The sequence below is a fragment of the Panthera onca genome, chromosome F2, assembly GCF_046562875.1.
Source record: "Panthera onca isolate mPanOnc1 chromosome F2, mPanOnc1 haplotype 2, whole genome shotgun sequence".
Classification (NCBI taxonomy): domain Eukaryota; kingdom Metazoa; phylum Chordata; class Mammalia; order Carnivora; family Felidae; genus Panthera; species Panthera onca.
Window position 1 is genome coordinate 68,479,444 of NC_138356.1, and position 20,745 is coordinate 68,500,188.

General features: G+C 48.5%; 1 long non-coding RNA gene across 1 annotated transcript; it reads left to right on the plus strand.

Moving 5' to 3' along the window:
* Positions 1 to 3,087: 3,087 nt before the first annotated feature.
* On the plus strand, positions 3,088 to 20,308 carry LOC132664507 (uncharacterized). The gene is made up of 3 exons (XR_013553341.1): positions 3,088 to 5,858; positions 10,850 to 10,940; positions 18,914 to 20,308. It is a non-coding gene; the product is annotated as an uncharacterized LOC132664507 (long non-coding RNA).
* The last annotated feature ends 437 nt before the right edge of the window (positions 20,309 to 20,745 follow it).

A 20,745-nucleotide genomic window follows, 5' to 3' on the forward strand; every position in this document is an offset into this window, starting at 1 on the left:
TAATGTGATGTATCACGTTGATCGATTTGCGAATGTTGAACCAGCCCTGCATCCCAGGAATGAATCCCACTTGATCATGGTGAATAATTCTTTTTATATGCTGTTGAATTCGATTTGCTAGTATCTTATTAAGAATTTTTGCATCCATATTCATCAGGGATATTGGCCTGTAGTTCTCTTTTTTTACTGGGTCTCTGTCTGGTTTAGGAATCAAAGTAATACTGGCTTCATAGAATGAGTCTGGAAGTTTTCCTTCCCTTTCTATTTCTTGGAATAGCTTGAGAAGGATAGGTATTATCTCTGCTTTAAATGTCTGGTAGAACTCCCCTGGGAAGCCATCTGGTCCTGGACTCTTATTTGTTGGGAGATTTTTGATAACCGATTCAATTTCTTCGATGGTTATGGGTCTGTTCAAGCTTTCTATTTCCTTCTGATTGAGTTTTGGAAGAGTGTGGGTGTTTAGAAATTTGTCCATTTCTTCCAGGTTGTCCAATTTGCTGGCATATAATTTTTCATAGTATTCCCTGATAATTGTTTGTATCTCTGAGGGATTGGTTGTAATCATTCCATTTTCATTCATGATTTTATCTATTTGGGTCATCTCCCTTTTCTTTTTGAGAAGCCTGGCTAGAGGTTTGTCAATTTTGTTTATTTTTTCAAAAAACCAACTCTTGGTTTCGTTGATCTGCTCTACAGTTTTTTTAGATTCTATATTGTTTATTTCTGCTCTGATCTTTATTATTTCTCTTCTTCTGCTGGGTTTAGGCTGCCTTTGCTGTTCTGCTTCTATTTCCTTTAGGTGTGCTGTTAGATTTTGTATTTGGGATTTTTCTTGTTTCTTGAGATAGGCCTGGCCATTTACGAAAAGCCCACAGCTAACATCATCCTCAACGGGGAAAAACTGAGAGCTTTTTCCCTGAGATCAGGAACACGACAGGGATGCCCACTGTCACCGCTGCTGTTTAATATAGTGCTGGAAGTTCTAGCATCAGCAATCAGACAACAAAAGGAAATCAAAGGCATCAAAATTGGCAAAGATGAAGTCAAGCTTTCGCTTTTTGCAGATGACATGATATTATACATGGAAAATCCGATAGACTCCACCAAAAGTCTGCTAGAACTGATACATGAATTCAGCAAAGTTGCAGGATACAAAATCAATGTGCAGAAATCAGTTGCATTCTTATACACTAACAATGAAGCAACAGAAAGACAAATGAAGAAACTGATCCCATTCACAATTGCACCAAGAAGCATAAAATACCTAGGAATAAATCTAACCACAGATGTAAAAGATCTGTATGCTGAAAACTATAGAAAGCTTATGCAGGTAATTGAAGAAGATATAAAGAAATGGAAAGACATTCCCTGCTCATGGATTGGAAGAATAAATATTGTCAAAATGTCAATACTACCCAAAGCTATCTACACATTCAATGCAATCCCTATCAAAATTGCACCAGCATTCTTCTCGAAACTAGAACAAGCAATCCTAAAATTCATATGGAACCACAAAAGGCCCCGAATAGCCAAAGTAATTTTGAAGAAGAAGACCAAAGCAGGAGGCATCACAATCCCAGACTTTAGCCTCTACTACAAAGCTGTCATCATCAAGACAGCATGGTATTGGCATAAAAACAGACACATAGACCAATGGAATAGAATAGAAACCCCAGAACTAGACCCACAAACGTATGGCCAACTCATCTTTGACAAAGCAGGAAAGAACATCCAATGGAAAAAAGACAGTCTATTTAACAAATGGTGCTGGGAGAACTGGACAGCAACATGCAGAAGGTTGAAACTAGACCACTTTCTCACACCATTCACAAAAATAAACTCAAAATGGATAAAGGACCTGAATGTGAGACAGGAAACCATCAAAACCTTAGAGGAGAAAGCAGGAAAAGACCTCTCTGACCTCAGCCGTAGCAATCTCTTACTCGGCACATCCCCAAAGGCAAGGGAATTAAAAGCAAAAGTGAATTACTGGGACCTTATGAAGATAAAAAGCTTCTGCACAGCAAAGGAAACAACCAACAAAACTAAAAGGCAACCAACGGAATGGGAAAAGATATTTGCAAATGACACATCGGACAAAGGGCTAGTATCCAAAATCTATAAAGAGCTCATCAAACTCCACACCCGAAAAACAAATAACCCAGTGAAGAAATGGGCAGAAAACATGAATAGACACTTCTCTAAAGAAGACATCCGGATGGCCAACAGGCACATGAAAAGATGTTCAACGTCGCTCCTTATCAGGGAAATACAAATCAAAACCACACTCAGATACCACCTCACGCCAGTCAGAGTGGCCAAAATGAAGAAATCAGGAGACTATAGATGCTGGAGAGGATGTGGAGAAACAGGAACCCTCTTGCACTGTTGGTGGGAATGCAAATTGGTGCAGCCGCTCTGGAAAGCAGTGTGGAGGTTCCTCAGAAAATTAAAAATAGACCTACTCTATGACCCAGCAATAGCACTGCTAGGAATTTATCCAAGGGATACAGGAGTACTGATGCATAGGGGCACCTGTACCCCAATGTTTATAGCGGCACTCTCAACAATAGCCAAATTATGGAAAGAGCCTAAATGTCCATCAACTGATGAATGGATAAAGAAATTGTGGTTTATATACACAATGGAATACTACGTGGCAATGAGAAAAAATGAAATATGGCCTTTTGTAGCAACATGGATGGAACTGGAGAGTGTGATGCTAAGTGAAATAAGCCATACAGAGAAAGACAGATACCATATGGTTTCACTCTTATGTGGATCCTGAGAAACATAACAGAAACCCATGGGGGAGGGGAAGGAAAAAAAAAAAAAAAAAAAAAAAAAAAAAGAGGTTAGAGTGGGAGAGAGCCAAAGCATTAGAGACTGTTAAAAACTGAGAACAAACTGAGGGTTGATGGGGGGTGGGAGGGAGGGCAGGGTGGGTGATGGGTATTGAGGAGGGCACCTTTTGGGATGAGCACTGGGTGTTGTATGGAAACCAATTTGACAGTAAATTTCATATATTAAAAAAAAAAAAAAAATGTTTATTTTTATTTTTTTGAGAGAGAGAGAACACGAGCAGGGGATGGGCAGAGAGAGAGGGAGACACACAGAATCGGAAGCAGTTCCCAGGCTCCCAGCTGTCAGCACAGAACCCACAAGCCGCGAGATCATGACCTGAGCTGGAGTCAGGCGCTTAACCGACAGAGCCACCCAGGCGCCCCAGGATCCAATTAGTTTAAACATATAGAAGCTTCTTGAACAACGTCTGGCACATGATTCACAATCAATGGATATTATCTGTGATTATTAGAGTGTTTCTAGGAAAATTACAGTGAGATAATGCTTACAAAAGCCTTGTATATGTTGCACGCCTAGTAAGTGATAGCTCTCATTAGTGGGACACGAGCCCTTTGGTCCATTCCCCCTCTTCCCACGCTCATACTTGGGGAAGTTTGGAGCAAACAATCCCAACTTCTCTCTAATTGTTGTGCAAGCAACCAGTGTCTTCTTTCATTTGTCACGGTTTGCTCCTCACTGTGCTGTTTACTAGTGGGCAAGGAGATTCTGCCTCTCAAGCAGGAAGAGACTTCACCCTCTTGCCCCTCTGCATGTGCTCATTTCCTGCCTTCATGGGGGAAGTCCACCTCAGAAGAATCCTTCCGCTGGAGGAGGTATCCCTCTCTCCCTTTCTGTCCCAGCCTCGCGTCTGACCTGGTAGATAAGTCCCAGGTAAACTTGGGATTCGATCCTTGCTTCGACCGTTACCGGTTTGTCATTATTATCTCAGTGTCCTCACCGGTATACAGCGTATAACAATAGTATCTGCCTCGTAGATTTTATTGGAAGAATGAAATAAGACAGCGTATATGAGAAGGGTTTATATAGTATCTGCCACACAGCAAGTGGTCAAGAGTAGGTAATGGATTACTGTTATCGTTTCTGTTATATGTATTCCGAGGCCCAGCTAAAGTGCTCACTCCTCCAGGAAGCCTTCCTGAGCCTCTCCAGATGGAAGTTAACATTTTTCTCCCCCTGGGCTTTCTTCTCACCCTTTCTGTAGTTTTTTGATATCATATTTCTTCTCTAATGTTGAGGTAGAATAATTGAGAAAGGAGTCTTCTCCTTCACGGTAAGCTCAGAGATGAGGTTTTGTGCTGGCATCATCTCTTGGGCTCCACTGGTCTGTTCCGGTCTGGGCACAGAGCAGGTGCTAAAGCAGCATTCAGAGCAGATATCCATTATATCATTTACAATGATAATATATTTAAAAAACGATATCACTATCTTCTGTCTATCTGTCAACAGAGCACCTACTATGTGCCAAGCTATGTTCTAAGGGCTATAATGAACCATTCCTTACCTCTCTTCCCCCAAGGTAACAGCCACTCTCTGGCCTCACACAGCCTTTTGGGCTTCTTTTCTGGGATTCCTTTATCTCTTTCAAGCTGCTCAGGCTGTTTCTTTTAGTTGGGCCTCATTTGCGGTAACCCTTGTGGGTGGGGGCAAGTAGGGGCCTCTCCAGGCAAGGAGAGAGGGCTAAAGCACCTTACAGTTGTCTAGCTTTGGGTCTGTCAGCACTCTGCCTCATTTTCCTCCTCTGGAAAGCGCTGCACTCTGTGTTGTGGGATTAAAGATCCTATGTGTCAAAGTGCCTGGCAGACAGTAGGCCCTTCCCAAATGTAATTACTATCCTCTGGCTATGCCCTAAAATTTACTGTACATGTCACAGGTGTGCTAACAGGAGGTGCCCTGCTGGAGATTTAACTTGGGCCTTTGTCCTCCTCTTTCATGAGGAAGTTGCCAGTCACATCAGGGTGCAGGATGGAAAAGAAAGGCACCAGGGCCAGCTTCCCTGAGAAGGACAGGTGCAGAGCAAGTAGCCCTCATGCTCTTGAGGGAAGGGCATGAAAAGGTGTTTCTCTTTCTGGGTATTTAAAAGAGAGCAGGTGTTGGGGTACCTGGGTGGCTCAGTCGGTTAAGCACCCGGCTCTTGATTTTGGCTCAGGTGGTGATCTCACAGTTCGTGAGTTCGACTTCCACATCGGGCTCTGTGCTGATGGTGCAGAGCCTGCCTGGGATTCTCTCCCTCTCTGTTCCTCCTCCACTTGTGTTCTCTCTCGCTCTCAAAATAAATAAACTTATGAGAGAGAGAGAGAGAGAGAGAGAGAGAGAGAGAGAGAGAGGTGTTCCCGCAGTGCTTGTGAGGCAGGGAAAAGGGATTTGGTTGGGGTGCAAAGTGGAATCAGTCCTGTTAGAGGGTTCCTGCTGTCTTCTTGTGCCCTGGGAAATAACTAAGTATGAGAAAAAGAATTGGAAGAATCATCCTCTAAGAGCTCTACACGAAGCCCCCGGCTGCTGGTCAGGGGCTTGGTTCCACCTTCGTATGTATCCAAGAGATTGTGTAGGCGTGAGTTTCAGCAGGGACATTGTGTGCTGTCAGGAATGTGTGACAGAGAGAATCTCTGGAAGTTCTAAACCGAACAGATTCCAGTTCCTCTCTGTCCGGTATGTGCGAGGACTCATTTTTGTTTTTACTTAGCCTGTCCCCAGGGCTTTGGGACAATTCGTTGGGAAGGGAGGAAATCTCCAGAGGAAGATACCGGACTTTCTGCTTTTAATGCAGATATGTGCTTAAGAGATGAATGGGAACAATAAGTGGAATGTAACCATATTTGGGCTCTGAGTTTATGGAGCAGTTCGTATCAGCTATCCTAATGATCCCAGAGGGCATTGTGAAATGTTAAAAGAGATTTGGTCTTAATTAACTTTTGTTTTTAGGGTTACAAGATGAATAGCTCTTTTGAGGGCAGGGGATCGTCTGTTTCCTGGGCATGGAGGTGGTGACGAAAAAGGTATGTTTGGGACCCAGTCAGAAGGCTGCTGAGTCTGGGTCTTCGTGTCTGTCAGAGTAGTTGGAGAAGATATAAATACAGGTTACTACTTCTGGGCCAGGGAAGACCTCAGGTGCCTTGCTAAGGGGTCTGGAGTGGCTCTTGGCACTTTAGAAGGAGCAGTCCTGTCTGGCTATAACTGTAAGGGGTCTGGGGACTGAAGAGCTGTCCCATGAGGGCTGATGCAGTCTCCAAGATGGCCGCCCACCTAGGACTCCTAGCGCCCTCAGCCCTCAAACTCCTTATCCACAGTCCATGCTCAAAAAACAGCCAACGCGGCAGCTCCGGGTGGCCAGGATTGCGACACCAATGTGTTTGTTCCCCGTGTTTGTGAAATACCTCGGAGGCACCGTTCCAGTCCCACCTGACTAGTTTTCTGATTGCCACATGGCCCTGGCTCTATCTGCCAATACTCAACCAGGGCTGACGAGTCAGAGATTTTGAGATGTTTGTGGGTTCAGAACCTAAGAGCCCTCATTTCTGTCTGCCTGAGTGAAGAGATTTTACCTGCCAGAAGCTTCTGAAGATCATCTGTGGGGCTTGGAGACAGCTCTGGTACCCTGGAGTGAGTAGGGTGGCCCTGGGCCAGTCACTTGACCTCTCCAAGCTTTTGTCACTTTAACTGCATAATGAGGATAGTAATTCCTATCTTGCAAGATCATGACCTACAAGTATACCACCAGATGGAAGGTCAGGTACCAGGTCACTTACTAGGCTTCCTTTCCCTAAAGGTCACTGCAAGCAAAGTTGGCTTCAAATTTCTGAGTCATTAAAATTCAGTCTTGCGTTTAATTCTTGCAAATGAATTGCTGTCAATCTTTGACTGAGAGCAGGAAGAAGAGGCCTAGCTAATATATAACATAATGAGAACTCAGAAGCCTCTGGAAATTGGCTCAAGAACATGGCCAGTGTCTGAAACCACAAAAATCCTAGAAGAGAGCACAGGTAGTAATTTCTCTGGCATTGGCCGTAGCAACATTTTTCTAGATATGTCTCCCGAGGCAAGGGAAATAAAAACAAATATAAACTTCGGGACTACATCAAGAAAGCTCCTACACAGTGAAGGAAATAATCAACACATCTAAAAGGCAACCTAGGGAATGGAGAAGATATTTGCAAATGACATATCCGAAAAAGCGTTAGCATCCAAGATGTATAGAGAACTTATATAACTCAACAGCAAAAAAATCCCAAATAATCAAATTTAAAATTGGGCAGAAGACATGAATGGAAATTTCTCCAAAGAAGAGATCCAGACGCATGAAAAGATGTTCATCGTCATTTACCGATAGGGAGTTGCAAATCAAAACTACAGTGAGATATCACCTCACAGCTGTCTGAATGGCTAAAATAACAACACAAGAAACAACAGGTGTTGGCCATGATGTAGAGAAAAAGGAACCCTCTTTTACCGTTGGCGGGAATGCAAACTGGTGAAGCCACTCTGGAAAACAGCATGAAGATTTTTCAAAAAGTTAACAATTAGAACCCCTCCCATACTACTGCGTTTTTACCCAAAGAATACAAAAGCACTAATTCAAAGGGATACAGGCACCCCTAGGTTTACAGCAGCATTATTTACAGTAGCCAAATTATGGAAGCAGCCTAAATGTCCACCAATAGATGAGTGGATAAGGAAAATGTATATAGATAATGGAATATTATTCAGCCATAAAAAAGAGTAAAATCTTGCCATTTGCACCTATTGGGATATGGATAGAGAGCATAATGTTGAGTGAAATAAGTTAGTCAGAGAAAGACAAATACCATAGACTACACTCATATGTGGAATTAAAGAAACAAAACAAATGAACAAAGAAAAAAAAAGACAAACCAAAACACAGACTCTTAACTATAGAGAACAAACAGATGTTTGCTCCATCCCAAAGGGGAGGTGGGTGGGCATGGGTGAAATGGGTGATGGGGATTAAGAGTACACTCATTATGATGGGCCCTGAGTAGTGTAGAGAATTGCCACGTCACTATATTATATACCTGAAATTAATAAAACATGTATTTTACCTATACTGGAATTAAAATAAAAATAAAGGAATGTGGTCAGTGGTATTCAGCCCACGGAAGCGGGTAGCACAAGACAAATGACCTTATACCTCATTTCCTTCCTCGACCTCCTCCTGCCAACGGGATAAAACCTGAATTTGGGGAGGGGTAAGGCTAACAATTATTGAGCTTCTATTATGTGCCAAGCACCGAGAGAGTAAGAGTGATTATGCATATGTTCTCTCATTTTGTCATTTCCCCAGTCCAAAGAAATAGGCAGCATTATCCTTAAATAACAGTTGCTCGTTTAAGTAATATTCATTGAGTTATTATTATGTACCAGGCATTGCTTTGGGAGTTAGAACGTGTGAGAGAAGAGGCCTTGCTCAAGGTCACGCGGCTGGCCCATAGCCCATCAGGATAAGATCCCTCCTTTACGGAGGCTTTATTCCAGAGCTGTTTTCAATCTGAGATGATGCACAGACAGACAGACCCTCAAATATGCACACACATGCACACACACTTACATGCCCTCTCACACACAATACACTCACGTACCATGCCAACGCACATATTCTCACACATGCACTTGTGCTCGCACACAAACACACACGCGCACAAATATACCCACAGTTGTGTGGACGCACACACCAGATATGTATATACCTGCACGTATATTCACACACACCGTTCCGTTCATTGGGAACATTTTTTCAAACTCCTGGGATCTCTGAATATTTCAGGTCAGAAATATTACAGATACAATCCCGTAAGTTTCATTCCATTAGCTCCCCTCCCTCCCCCTGCTTGTCTTTCTCCTTCCTCCCTTTGCCCCTTCCTCTAGCCTTCCCTCTCTCCCTCTTTCCCCTTCTCGCTCCCTCCTCACCTCCTTTGTCTCTGCCTCTTCCCCATTCCGTGACCAGACCTCTCTTCCTGATTTCTGCTAGCACTGACGTCTTAGGGAATTATCAGGCCTGCCAGGATCAGGTCGGAATACTTAGCCAGAAAGCAGACTGTCTAAGGCTACCAAAGGCTGAATCTATTTGCCAAATTCTGCCTTGGTTGTGCTCTCCCCCATGCGGCTGCACTAATCCAAAGTCCCCTTCTCACCCCATTCTCTGCCTCTCTGCCACCAGACATGGCATGCTCAAGTTCAAGTGCAAACCTTGGCCGGGAGTCCTCAGCCCCAGCGCCCACCTCCCTTGCCCTCCCTTGCAGGTGCCAAGTGCCTGTGGAGGCTCCTTCCAAGTGTTTCATCACGCCTCGGGGTGGGGATGCATCTATTTTTGTTTCAACACTTTGCTTCCACCTGGCATTTCATTTGCCAGCTAATATGTGAAGTAACTCATCCCGATGCTGGCGGCATTGGAGGGTGAGGGGCGGGGGCGGGGAGGGGAGGGGGTGCTGCACTCTGGTCTGTAAAGTGTTGGTGGGGGGCTCAGCAAGTCCTACCAGTTGTCCTTTGTGGTCACATAGGAGGTAGGCTGGGTGCTGGGTTTTAGCTCAGCTCACCGGTGTAAGCAATTCAAATTCTTCAGAATATTTCATCATCCAGGCAGCTCAAGGTGGGGGTGGTAAAATTTGACAAACTTTGGCAACTCCCAAGTCTCAGTCCCCGAAGAGTGCCAAGAGTCACCTTACCCGACTCATCTATTGTCCCGTGGTTTCAGGGACCTCTCTCCATATACATATCGAAAACACTTTACCTTTACTATTAAAGGATCTTTTTTTTAAAATTTTTTTTAACGTTTATTTATTTTTCAGAGACAGAGCATGAGTGGGGGGGAGGGGCAGAGAGGCAGACACACACACACACACACACACACACACACACACAGAATCAGCACAGAGCCCGGCTCCAGGCTCTGAGCTGTCAGCACAGAGCCCGACGCGGGGCTCGAACCCAAGAACTGTGCGATCGTGACCTGATCTGAAGTCGAACGCTCAACCGACGGAGCCACCCAGGAGCCCCCGAAGGATCTTAAAAGTGTGCTGACAGACTTCCAAGTACTCATGGAAACCTCCGGACCCCAGGGGCTAGCATTTACCCTCTCCGTGGCCGTCTGGCCACGTTACCCAACTGGGTGAATTTGCTGGAGGCAGGCTGTTGAGGGGAAGCACTCCTAAACCATTCCGAGGCACAGGAGACGGCACGTTCTGCAGACAACCCGGGAATGGTTGTGACAACGTGCACTTCGTCTGGGGCAAGCTCACTGTAACACACACGGACCCACACATGCTCTCTCTCCCCACCAGAGCAGATGAAACAGGAAATGCAAGTAGGAGGTCCGGTGAGGATGTTGCTGTGGAAGAGAACACCCCCCGGTGAGAAAGGGAACTGAGTACCCAAGTGCTCGTGGGTGCGGGGCCAGACTTCGGTATCATTCAATGAGAAAGACACGGAATTCTGGAGGTGGGGTTCTCTGGGGCACTTAGCTGATGGTCTTATATGGTGATTGCTTAGGATCACGTCTTGACATTGCAACCAGGTCACCAACTCTTGGTACCCAGAGATCAGAGCCTTCTTGTCCCTCTGCCGTACGGACCTAACTCAGATCCTTTTGTGCAGGGCGTGTTCAGTCAGTGCAGGAAAGGAAAGGAGGCTCGGCTACATTTATATGATGCTATGTCATGTTCAAACCCCTTTACGATGAGTCATCCCCTTCTGGTGGCTGAGCTCACTTTCAGGCATGTGAACCCCTCACCTCCCTTTTCTGGTGCCCGTTTTGGTATATAGCAGCGTCAGGCCGTGGCGAGCCATCTCCTAGCAAGGAAGGCAAGATTCACACATGCCTGAGTGTGACCACAAGCTGTGGTGGGTTTACCTAAGCACCGTGATGTTCAGACCACATGCCCTACAGCAGACAGAGGCATCTCCCCTCATGTTACACATACAGAGGAGGCCTTCTCGAAGCCAACAGCAGACAGAAGCATCTCCCCTCATGTTACAGATACAGAGGAGGCCTTCTCGAAGCCAGTGGGACCGAGGGGGGGCCGCAGGCAAGAAAAGAGGAGATGATCCAGGCAAGAGTACAGCACAAGGTAAACACGAGGTAGGGTTGTGCGCACTTTCATTTGCTCATTATTATTCTTGTTGACTCACTCATTCACCCAAAACTACTTCATGAGCCCTGTTCCATGCCGGGCACCGTTTCAGCCTCGGGGAGCAGAGCAGTGAGCACGTCTGACTTATGAACGTGTGCAGAGCCAGATCGTGAACAACTATCACAAGTGAAAAAGCATCATCTGGAAAAGACCAGCGTGTCACGGAGGGTGGGATAGGCAGGGGTGGGAGGAGGAGGGTCAGGGAAGGCTGAACCCGAAATGATAAGTGGGCAGGTCAGCCTGGGGGACAGGAAAGGGTGGGAGGAATGGCAAGAACTATTCCAAGCATGAAGCTCCAGGAGCAGAGAGAGCCAGGCGCTTGCGCGACACTTGGACAAGTCCTGTGTGGTCAGGGTGCAGAGAGGGGCAGAGGGAGGAGTGGGTGAACAAGACAGGGGTGAGGAGGTGGGGAGCAGGGGTGGGTCAGGCCGGAAAGAGGTCACGCAGAACCTTGTGGGCTATGATAGGGAATTTGGACTTCATCTAAAGCAGTCTAAGCAGGAGATGCTATTGGCTTGCGTTAGGGTGCAGAAAGCGTAACAGTGTGGCAGCTTGGCAAATCTTTTAGGAAGGGAATGTCCTACCCCACCCGAAGATTTTCTGTAAGGTTGTTTCCAGCTTGGCCTTTTGTGATTGCACTCTGCGCTGTGCTTGCTCGGCCCTCCCTGGGGGCCTCTTCCTTCCTGTGCCCTCCCTCCCCCACCCATTACATCTTCTTCCTCCATTGCCCGCTTCAAGGGGTCGATGCCCCCCAGTTACCCTATGTCCCCCAGTTACCCCATCGCTTTATCCCAAGGAGCTTGTGGCTCTCCTTCCCTCGGACTAAAATCCCCCTTCCACCCTCCATCGAAGTCCTTATTGGGCATTAAACGCCAGGGTGTTTCGGAGCCTGCTTTTCCTCCCCCTAGCTGGGAAGCTTGTGTGTCCCCAACCCGGGGTCTTGAGTAGTGACGGCAGTGCCTCCTAGGGCAGCTGTGAGGGTTTACAAAGCTGTCACTAGGAACGTGCCTTGCCCTGGCCTGGCTCATGTTGGTTCTGTAAATGCTACCCGTGGGTACAGTCATGGCCGCCCAAGCCCTTCCCAATGGCCCCCCCACTCTACATCTGCATCATTTCTATCCCTTCTCCGAACTGCCTCACCTCCCCAGCCATAGTGGACGCCCCCCATCCCCGAACGTGGATTTCTGTCTTGCTCATGCTGTTCCCTCAGCCTGCAATGCCCTTCCTTCCCTCAGCACCCTGAGGCCTAGCTCATGTCTTGTTTCCTTTGGAGAATCTTCCATGCACACTCCTGCCAGTCCGACTCTAAGGCAGATTTAACTCTTCCATTGAGTCTCCCCAGCGCTTGGGGGCCTTGCTTTGTTACAGCACACACGGATAGGTATTTCTGTGGCTGTTTGGGCTCTGTCTCCCCTCACAAGTATGTTTCCTTGGGTGGGGACATGTGTCATTCACCTACCGTGCTGAGTACTGGGCACAGAGCCCAGTACTCACAGCTAGCTGGGTGAATGAGTGAACCAGCCTGGTGCCCTTACCCGCTCGGAGGCAAGGACTGTGTCTAACTGATCTTTGGTCCCCCAATGCCCGGCTCCCAGTAGGAGTTTGCTAATTCTCCTTGCCCACCATGGAAGGGTAAGTCGGGCAGGTTTTGGTAGACGTGTTGAAGCAGGGAAAGGCATGGAGGGCCAGGAGGAAGGGCAATCTGGACGATGGGATCAGGGACCAAGAGATGATTCCAAGCTTCTTTGACGAGAATCTGGGGCTGGGGAGCTGGAGTGTCAAGGGAGGCTCAGCCTCTTTTCCCTGGGCTGGACTCTTTCCTAGCCCTGTGGGAGGGAGGACACCCCACCCAGGCCAAAGGGGAGTATTAACATGTCAGAATGACTCCCAGAATATTTCACGGTCTTATCTGTTAATAATAAAAATGAAATTATATTAAAAATACAGCCATGTGTGGGTTGCAGAACGAGTTAATGATTCCTCACGTAGTTAGATGCATACCCCTTTAATTGAGGCAGGTAATGACTGTGGTAATAATACCTTGGATCTGTTTATGGGTTCTTTCTTCGGAGAAGCTCAAAGCACTTTCCCTTCCTATCTCATCCCTCTCCCCAACTTCCCAGGGAAGTGTGTCTTATCATCCCCACTGCTTAGGTGTCTGTGCAAGGTGACTCACTCCATGGCTCTGAAGCTCACCTCCTTGTCCCCTGGCCAGGGTGGGGCCCACGTGCCCCTTCTGGGCCTGAAGCGCCCCATTTCCTGGACAACCAAGAAGGCCTGGCTTGCTGTGCAAGACCAAGGGGTGCCGGGGCACCAAAGGAGCAGAGAGATGGGGGCAGGGGAAGAGGGAGGGCGGAGAGACAGGAGGGCCGGCAGAGAAAATGGGAGAAAAGGCAGAATGCTAGGGCGCCAGCATTGTGAGGGTGGGGACCATGTCTTGTTTACCTTCCCTGCTTCTGGATCAAGCACAGAGCTTGGCACATTCTGTGATAGATGGCAATACCTATGGTGGCATTGAAAACCCAGCTCAAATGTCACCTTTTCCAAGAAGCTTTTCTTGGTTTCCCCAGGTGTCCCCACCGCACGGCCACAGGACTCTCCTAGCCCTTGGAACCACTGTTTATTCTTCTCAGGCAGCTTTGTATGCAAGTTAAACTATTTAGGTATCAGCCACCCCCATTCAGGTGTGAGCTCCTAGACCAGGCTCCAGTCTGACTCATCCCCTATCCCCAGGATCTGCTAGCACAGGGCTCTCACACAGTAGGACCGCACATAAGGAGTGCAGGTAAGAGAGGGCTTTGAAATCAGAAAGACCCAGATTCAAACCCTCGTTCTGCCTCTTACCAATGGTGTGTCTTGGGAAGCCCCTTGGCCTCTTGTAGCGTTCCCTTCCTTACAGAAAGCGGAGCTGAGAAAGCCCACTTTGCAGGATTGTGGCGAAGTTAGCCACAGCGACCCTGCTTGGCACCTAGTAGGTGCTTATTATTCATTTCCTATGATTAATTTTAGACCTGGTGGTTCCCGGCCCTGGCTCCACATCAGAACCGCCCTTCTCAGGAACAGACGTCCTTGGAAGCCCCCTGGGAAATTCTTAGCCTGTGGGTCTGGGGTGGGGCCAAGGCATCCGCCTTCTAAAAAAGCTTCTCTGGTTCTTCCGATGTCGAGGGTCCCAGTGTTTGTCAATTGGAACATAAGATTGAATGTAAAATTGTACAAAAGTCATTGATTTCTCTGGTGTCTAGGGTCCAGTGCAAGAACAGTGAAATCTTGTGGGCCGAATTGGACCCCAGGTGGGGTGCCTGTGGAGGCAGATAGAATGAAAAAGGGAGGTTCACCCTGGCTTCACTTCACAGTAGCTCTGTGAGCCCAGCCAGCTGTATACCTGCTCCGAACTATATCTTGCTGCTTCCTTTGGGATGGAATAATCCTAAGGGCTGATTTCTCCATGTTTTTACATTTGAGGTCCAGATCTGGTGGGCCAAACATCCCCGTAGACTCCACGGCCATCAGTCAACGGGGTCTTGAGGTGTTGTGTGGTCTTTGCTAAAATTTGCCAAGTTTATGAACCAGAGTTCATAAGCATGTATGGCTCTAGCTGGCATCTGGCGGACCCCTTTGTGCAGACCCGGACGCCAGCCGAACCTTCTTTCTGGACAGGATCCTGGACCTCTCCAGCCCTGTAGAGGACAAGCGTCAGCACTGCAGAAAGAGCCCAGGCTCTCAGTCCTTGAGACATGACCCGACAATGAGAAATTCTTTTTCAAAGGCTTATTTATGATCCTGGAAAAGAATTTGATGTCGTGGAAAAAGACATTTGTCCCAGGGATGAAAGATAGAGTTGCCAACAATGGGAGTCCGGAAAGACCCACACCCATAGTTCAAGGCGGGAGTTATGGGGTGCTGGAGATGCGGAGTCTGGGGTGCGGGGCTCGTGGGAGGCTTCAGGGTCACATTTCATGAAGTAGCCCCATAAAATGGGCAATGGGGCTTGAACATGATGCCGGGCATTTTCTCACATGCTGTTTTCTTCAGTTTTCCCACAGCCCTGAGAGACATTACCGCATCAGCATTCATCGCTCATGACAATCCGCTCTGTGTTACAGATGAGAACACAGAGGCTCCGAGGGGGAGGGTCCCCAAAGTCTCCAGCAACCTGCTGGAGTCACAATTTGAATCCACATCTGTCCAACTCCGATCTGTTTGTTCACGTTCCCCCACTACACTTTACTACTAGGATGGCCGCCCCAAAGCATTTGGGTGTATTTAAATACTGTCTGGAACGACTCCCCAAATGTTTCCCCCAGGTGAGGCAGACACCCTCCCCTCCCTGGGAACAGGCCACTCTCAGTGTTGGGAAGGTGGGGAGGTGTCTGGTCAAAGCCACCAAGGTGCTGCCTTCCTGTCATTACAGGTTGGGGATAGGGCTGGTCCTCAGGATCCTGAGTGGGGGGCCTGAAGGCGTCTCTCTGCAGGCAGGGCCTGGGGGACGGCCCTGAGCTGGGACTGTCAGTGCTACCGAGCAGGAGAGTGGACAGGTTTGAGGTCTCGCAGAGATTTCCAGATTAAGTATCACCCAGGAAACTCAAAGGGCATGATTGCACAAGGGTGACCTTGATTTGGGCCTAGAAAACAAGAAAGTCTGCTTCTTTTCTGTGAAAGGGGAATGAATCACTTTCCAAGAAGCCAACCCATCCGTTGTCCACCGCACCCCACACGTGAGCTCAGAGCAGCAGCCCTGCCAGGGCAGAGCGGAGCAGGAAAGGTGAGATGTCAGTGGCATCCTGCCCGTCTCTCTTCTTCCCTTTCTCCACTGACAGCGAGGAGGTCAGGGGATTCGACCGGGAACGGTCCCCTTAGAGTGGCTGAAATTCCTACCCCTGGCATTTCCCTGTGTCACGGCTGGGTACTGAGGCTGGCAGAGGGGCAGCTGCACCAAAGGCACAGAGGCAGAGGATGTAAAAGCCACCGAGGCTGTGGCACAAGTGAGGGGCAGAGAAGAGCCTTCTCTGGCTTCCCTGCCTATTATCAGTCTGCAAAGTCTGAAACCTCGCTTTGAATCCTAGGTCTCCCTTTATATTCCTTCCTCTCCCCCCAACTCCCAGCCCTCAGATCCCATAAACACATAGCAACCTCAGACGAGTCATTCTAACTTTCCTAGGCCTTAGATTTCTCATCTGTGTAATGGGGATAACATTACCTGCCTCCCAGAGTCGAGAAAATTCAAGCAGATTAAGCAGGAGAGGTCGCCCTGACCTGCCGGGCAACCCTTACTCTCTCCAAGGCTCAGTCTGCTCACCCATAAAATATGCCCTTGCCAGGAGTAGTTGTTAAGGCTCAAAAAAATAGGACAATGCTCCTGGCATATACGAGGTGCCAAGGAAGTGTTGATTGCCATGCTCATTCTTTCATAATTTTGCCATAAGAGAGATTTGGATCTGAAGATGTCAAATGACTCCAGGGATTGGTCTTTTCTGGATCCCTAGTTCATAAGGTGGGTTAGAAATAGCACATATCTCATAGAGCTATTGTAGGGCTGAGGTGAGAAAAGTACCATTGTAGAACAGCGCCTCCCACACAGGAAGTGGCTTATAAAGGTCAGTTTTGTGGTCGGCTCTAGATAATTCTTTCTGCTAGTGATGGAGTCCTGGCTGGCGTGTTGGCCTCAGTGGTCAGACAGGGCTGAGCTGACTCACCCTGAAGTGACAGGTCTGGGCAGTGACAGCCTAGACTGGTTAGGTGGGAGCAGCTGGGCTCCTTGCTGAGACCCCCGGAGCAGCTTGGGTATTATTTTGCAACAGAGATTACCTTTGACTTCGACCAGTCCTAGAGATGGTGGGAAGGAGGGTTGTCCATGACCGTTGGATGCTCCTACATTTTCTCATGGCTAAGGAAGCAGATGGGGGCAGTGGTAGGGCGGGCCTGTGGTCTTTTACTGGATGCTGACCTACTAGGAGGCCACTATGGCCACAACTTCCATGGTGTTGGGCAGTGAGCACTGGACAGACAGAGCCCTAAAACCTGTTCCTGGCCAAGTCAGACAGGATGTGCTTCCTTCTCAGGAGCTTGGAGGAGGTAGCCGGATGGTGTTTTAGGCTTTGAGGCCATGTTTCTAGACTCTAAGTCCAGTGCTCTTTCCATGACATTGTGTACGTCCTGAGTCATGGAACCCTACCCTGGGAGCTCAGCCATTGATTTGTGGCAAATGGCGTACTGGATGCTCAGGGAGCACAGAGGAAGAACAGAGGTTCAGAGAAAGTTTTTGGAGGAGGTGACTTTTGAGCCAGGCTTTTTAGAGGGAGAGGAGGGAGAAAGCAGTTGTCCCCACTTCCTCATCTCCCGCTCATTTCTCCAGCCCCACTCATTGCAGTCTCACTTCTCCCACAACATGGAACTGCTCTCGCCAAGGTCATCAGTGACCTTCTTGCGGCAAATCCAATCGATGTCTCATAGCCCTTCTCTTAACAAATGTGGGGGTCATTTTTGACACTGAGCTCACTTCTCCTTTGACTTGCAGTTCTCCTCCTGCCTCCCCCGCTGTCACTTCCTGGTTTGCCTTGTGAATTCATCTTCGCTTGTAACCTACCTATCTACTATCCACCCCATCCATCCATCCATCCATCCATCCATTTATTCTATCTATCTATCTATCTATCTATCATCTATCTAGTTAAGGAGAGTATAATGAAGGCACTATTTACAAAAGTATGGACGGATTAGGAGAATGCAACAGAAATGGTGAACACTCTAGTGTGAATAATATCAGGGAGCCATTAGCTGCTCCAGGTTTAAAGGGAAAGCCAAGTGGTTATCAGAACCCAAAGACTATAGCTACAAGAGGGGCCTGCGACAGAGGGGCCCAGCCAGCCAGGGGTATAAATAGCCTGGACTCTCTTCCTGCCCTCTGATGCAGTTCACAAAGGCCAGCCTCCCGTGCTCCTTACACTCTGACATTGGCCTGCTATGCTGTCTGAGCCCCTTTCCCTTTTCTCCATGTATTACCCCAAGGGCTCCTCTGTTCCAATGGCTGATGGCCTGAAATTGCTATCTGGTGCCAAGACTTCTGTCCTGACCACCTGGCCACCCAACTGTCTACTTACTGGACATCTCTAAACGTCCTTCCGGCATCACGGACTCAGCATGTCCACAGGGGACATGGCCCTTTCCCAAACTGTTTATCTTCCCACATTTCCTTCCTGCGTAGATGGCGTCTTCACTCATCTTGTCATCCAAGTCAGGGCCTGGGATTCATTCCTGACTTCTGCCCTTGCTTTCCCTTCTACACCCCTCACCACGTCCTGCCAAATCCACACCCAGACATTTGACACACACACAGGTCCTTTCCGCCCCACCCACTGACTCCCTGTGCTTGGACCCCTCTCATCGCTCCCTGGATTATGACAACTGCTTCCAAATTAACCTCCTCGTTCCTTTCTCACAGCCTCATGGCAGGGGCTCCTAGCTGCCTCTTAAGGTCCATTCTCTCTCCCGTCTTAGCTGAAGAATGCCAACTTTCAGTTAGGTACGTGGCCAATGATCTGCTGGCCAGATAGAGCATCAAAGACAACGTGTGGCAGGCTTCTACAGCTAGGAATGACTATGTGCCTAAGTTCTGGCAGAGAAGATGTAAGTGAAGTATTATGTGGCGGCGCTAGACGGTTTCCTTAAAATGGAGAGGGTGCCTTGCTCGTTCCTGGCTCTATTCTGCCTCCTGGGACATGGTTCTGGTGGCTGGAGCTCTAACAGCTACCTTGGGCCATTTGGACAATGGCCTTCCACAACCGGAAGAATACCCTGCATGAAGTGTACCGGCCACAAGCCTCTATTTCTGGACTTCTTCAATGCGAGGGTGAATTAAATGTCTAACTTGATCAAGCTACTATTATTTTTTGTTTTCCTGTTATTTTCAACAGAGCGTAATTCTCACCGCTGCATCTTATACCCGGGGGCAGAGCTGCAGATGTTTCTGCGTCCCAGAAACGCCTCCCTGGGGCCACCTGATTCCAGCGCAACAGTGAGGACGGTTTGCGCACGCTGGGCCTGTCCTATTTCAAACGTGCAGGGCTTGTTCAAAACCACAGTCAGTGGAAGGTCAGTCAGACTCTGTGCCTAGAAGAGCAATGGGTGGAAAGAGAATTAATGCCTCCCGAGGCAATCTGCGAGCAGTGGGGACTGCAGGTTGGTGACAACGTGAAGGTCATTAATGGTTTCTCAGAGGCTCCCCAGCAGGACTGAGTTCTGCTGTTCACAGAGGTAACTAGTTCAATAACACACCTCTTATAAGGGGGGGGGGGGTCTTACCCCCCAACCCCAACTCACTCTCCTCGCGCTGTCACTGCTGCTTCCTGGGATCACCTCACAAACAAACCACCCGCACCCACTTTCTGGTCTCAGGCTCTAATGCTGGGGAGCTGACAGGGTTTGCTCTAAAATGTGGCTCTGTTTACGCCCTTCCCCTCCCCAAAGTCCATTTCTGGAGCCCATTAATTCCTGGATGATGGTACATTTCCTGAGCCTGTCCCCCAAGACCCTGCTGGCTCTGGTCACTTCTCCCCCAAAGCCCTGGCCCTTGCCTCTTGGCCCCGATGTGCCCTTTGCTCCGGCCGTGCCAGGCTACAGTTCACGCTCTGGTGCCTTCTCACTAACTGGAACATTCCTTACCTTACCCCATTGCAAAAGCTCAGGTGTCCTTCACCACACTGCTCACGTGTCCTGTCTTCTGGAAAGTCCTCCCTGACCTCCCGCATGCAGCTGGAGCTGCTCCCCACTTATGGTCTCATTTTTCCTTTCCGCCATACTCGAATTGGCTAATTAGTTGCCCTCTCTCCCTCTTGACTCTGTGCTCCTTTCTAGAGCAGAGACTACATGCACCCTATGCAGTTTTGTGTCCCGGGCCTAGTGCTCAGCTGGGACAGAGTTGAAATGTGGCAGGGTGAGCGGGGACAGGACCAGGAGACGCAAGGCCCGGTGAGGGGCACATGCGTGGTACCTTCCTGGGCTAAGGGCTCCACATCCCCAAGGCCCGTCGCCCCAGCACCCCCACTCCTCTAAAATTTGGTCTCTTGTCCGTTCAGCCTCAGGTCCCGCAACCTCACCTTCTGTTCAGAGCTTTAGCCACACCCAGTGTTTGCTGAACACCACGGACTCTTAAGCCACCCTGACTCTGCTCACAACCTTCCCTTTACTTGGATTACTCTAGCTGCCCCTCCCCCACACACACACCCCCAGGAATTTCTCCCTGCCCTTCAGGGCCCTTATCAAGTACACGTGCATCCATAAGCCCTCACCTGCCAGGAACTGTGCCTTGTACGTTGTAGGTGCTTAAGAAGCTGGTTGTGGTTGTATTGGGTGTGCTGGGTGGAGTGGGGGGCATGGATATAGGTATTTCATAAATACTTACATTGGGCTGAATATATCCTAGGCACTACTCCGTGTGCTGTGCACTGGTGAACTAAGTCTTTTAAATGCTTATTTTTGAGAGAGAGAGAAAGAGTCATCAGAGAGAGAGAGGGGGTGATAGAGGATACAGAGTGCCCTCTGCGATAACACAGAGAGCCCAACGCGGGGCTCGAACTCACAGAGCACGAGATCGTGACCTGAGCCGAAGTTGGATGCTTAACTGACTGAGCCACCCAGGGGCCCTGAACTAATTTAATATACATAGTTCTATAAGGAAAGTCTGACTGTTATGCCCCACAGAGAGGCTGCTTAACTTTTCTAAGATTGCATAGCTAGAAAGTGCTAC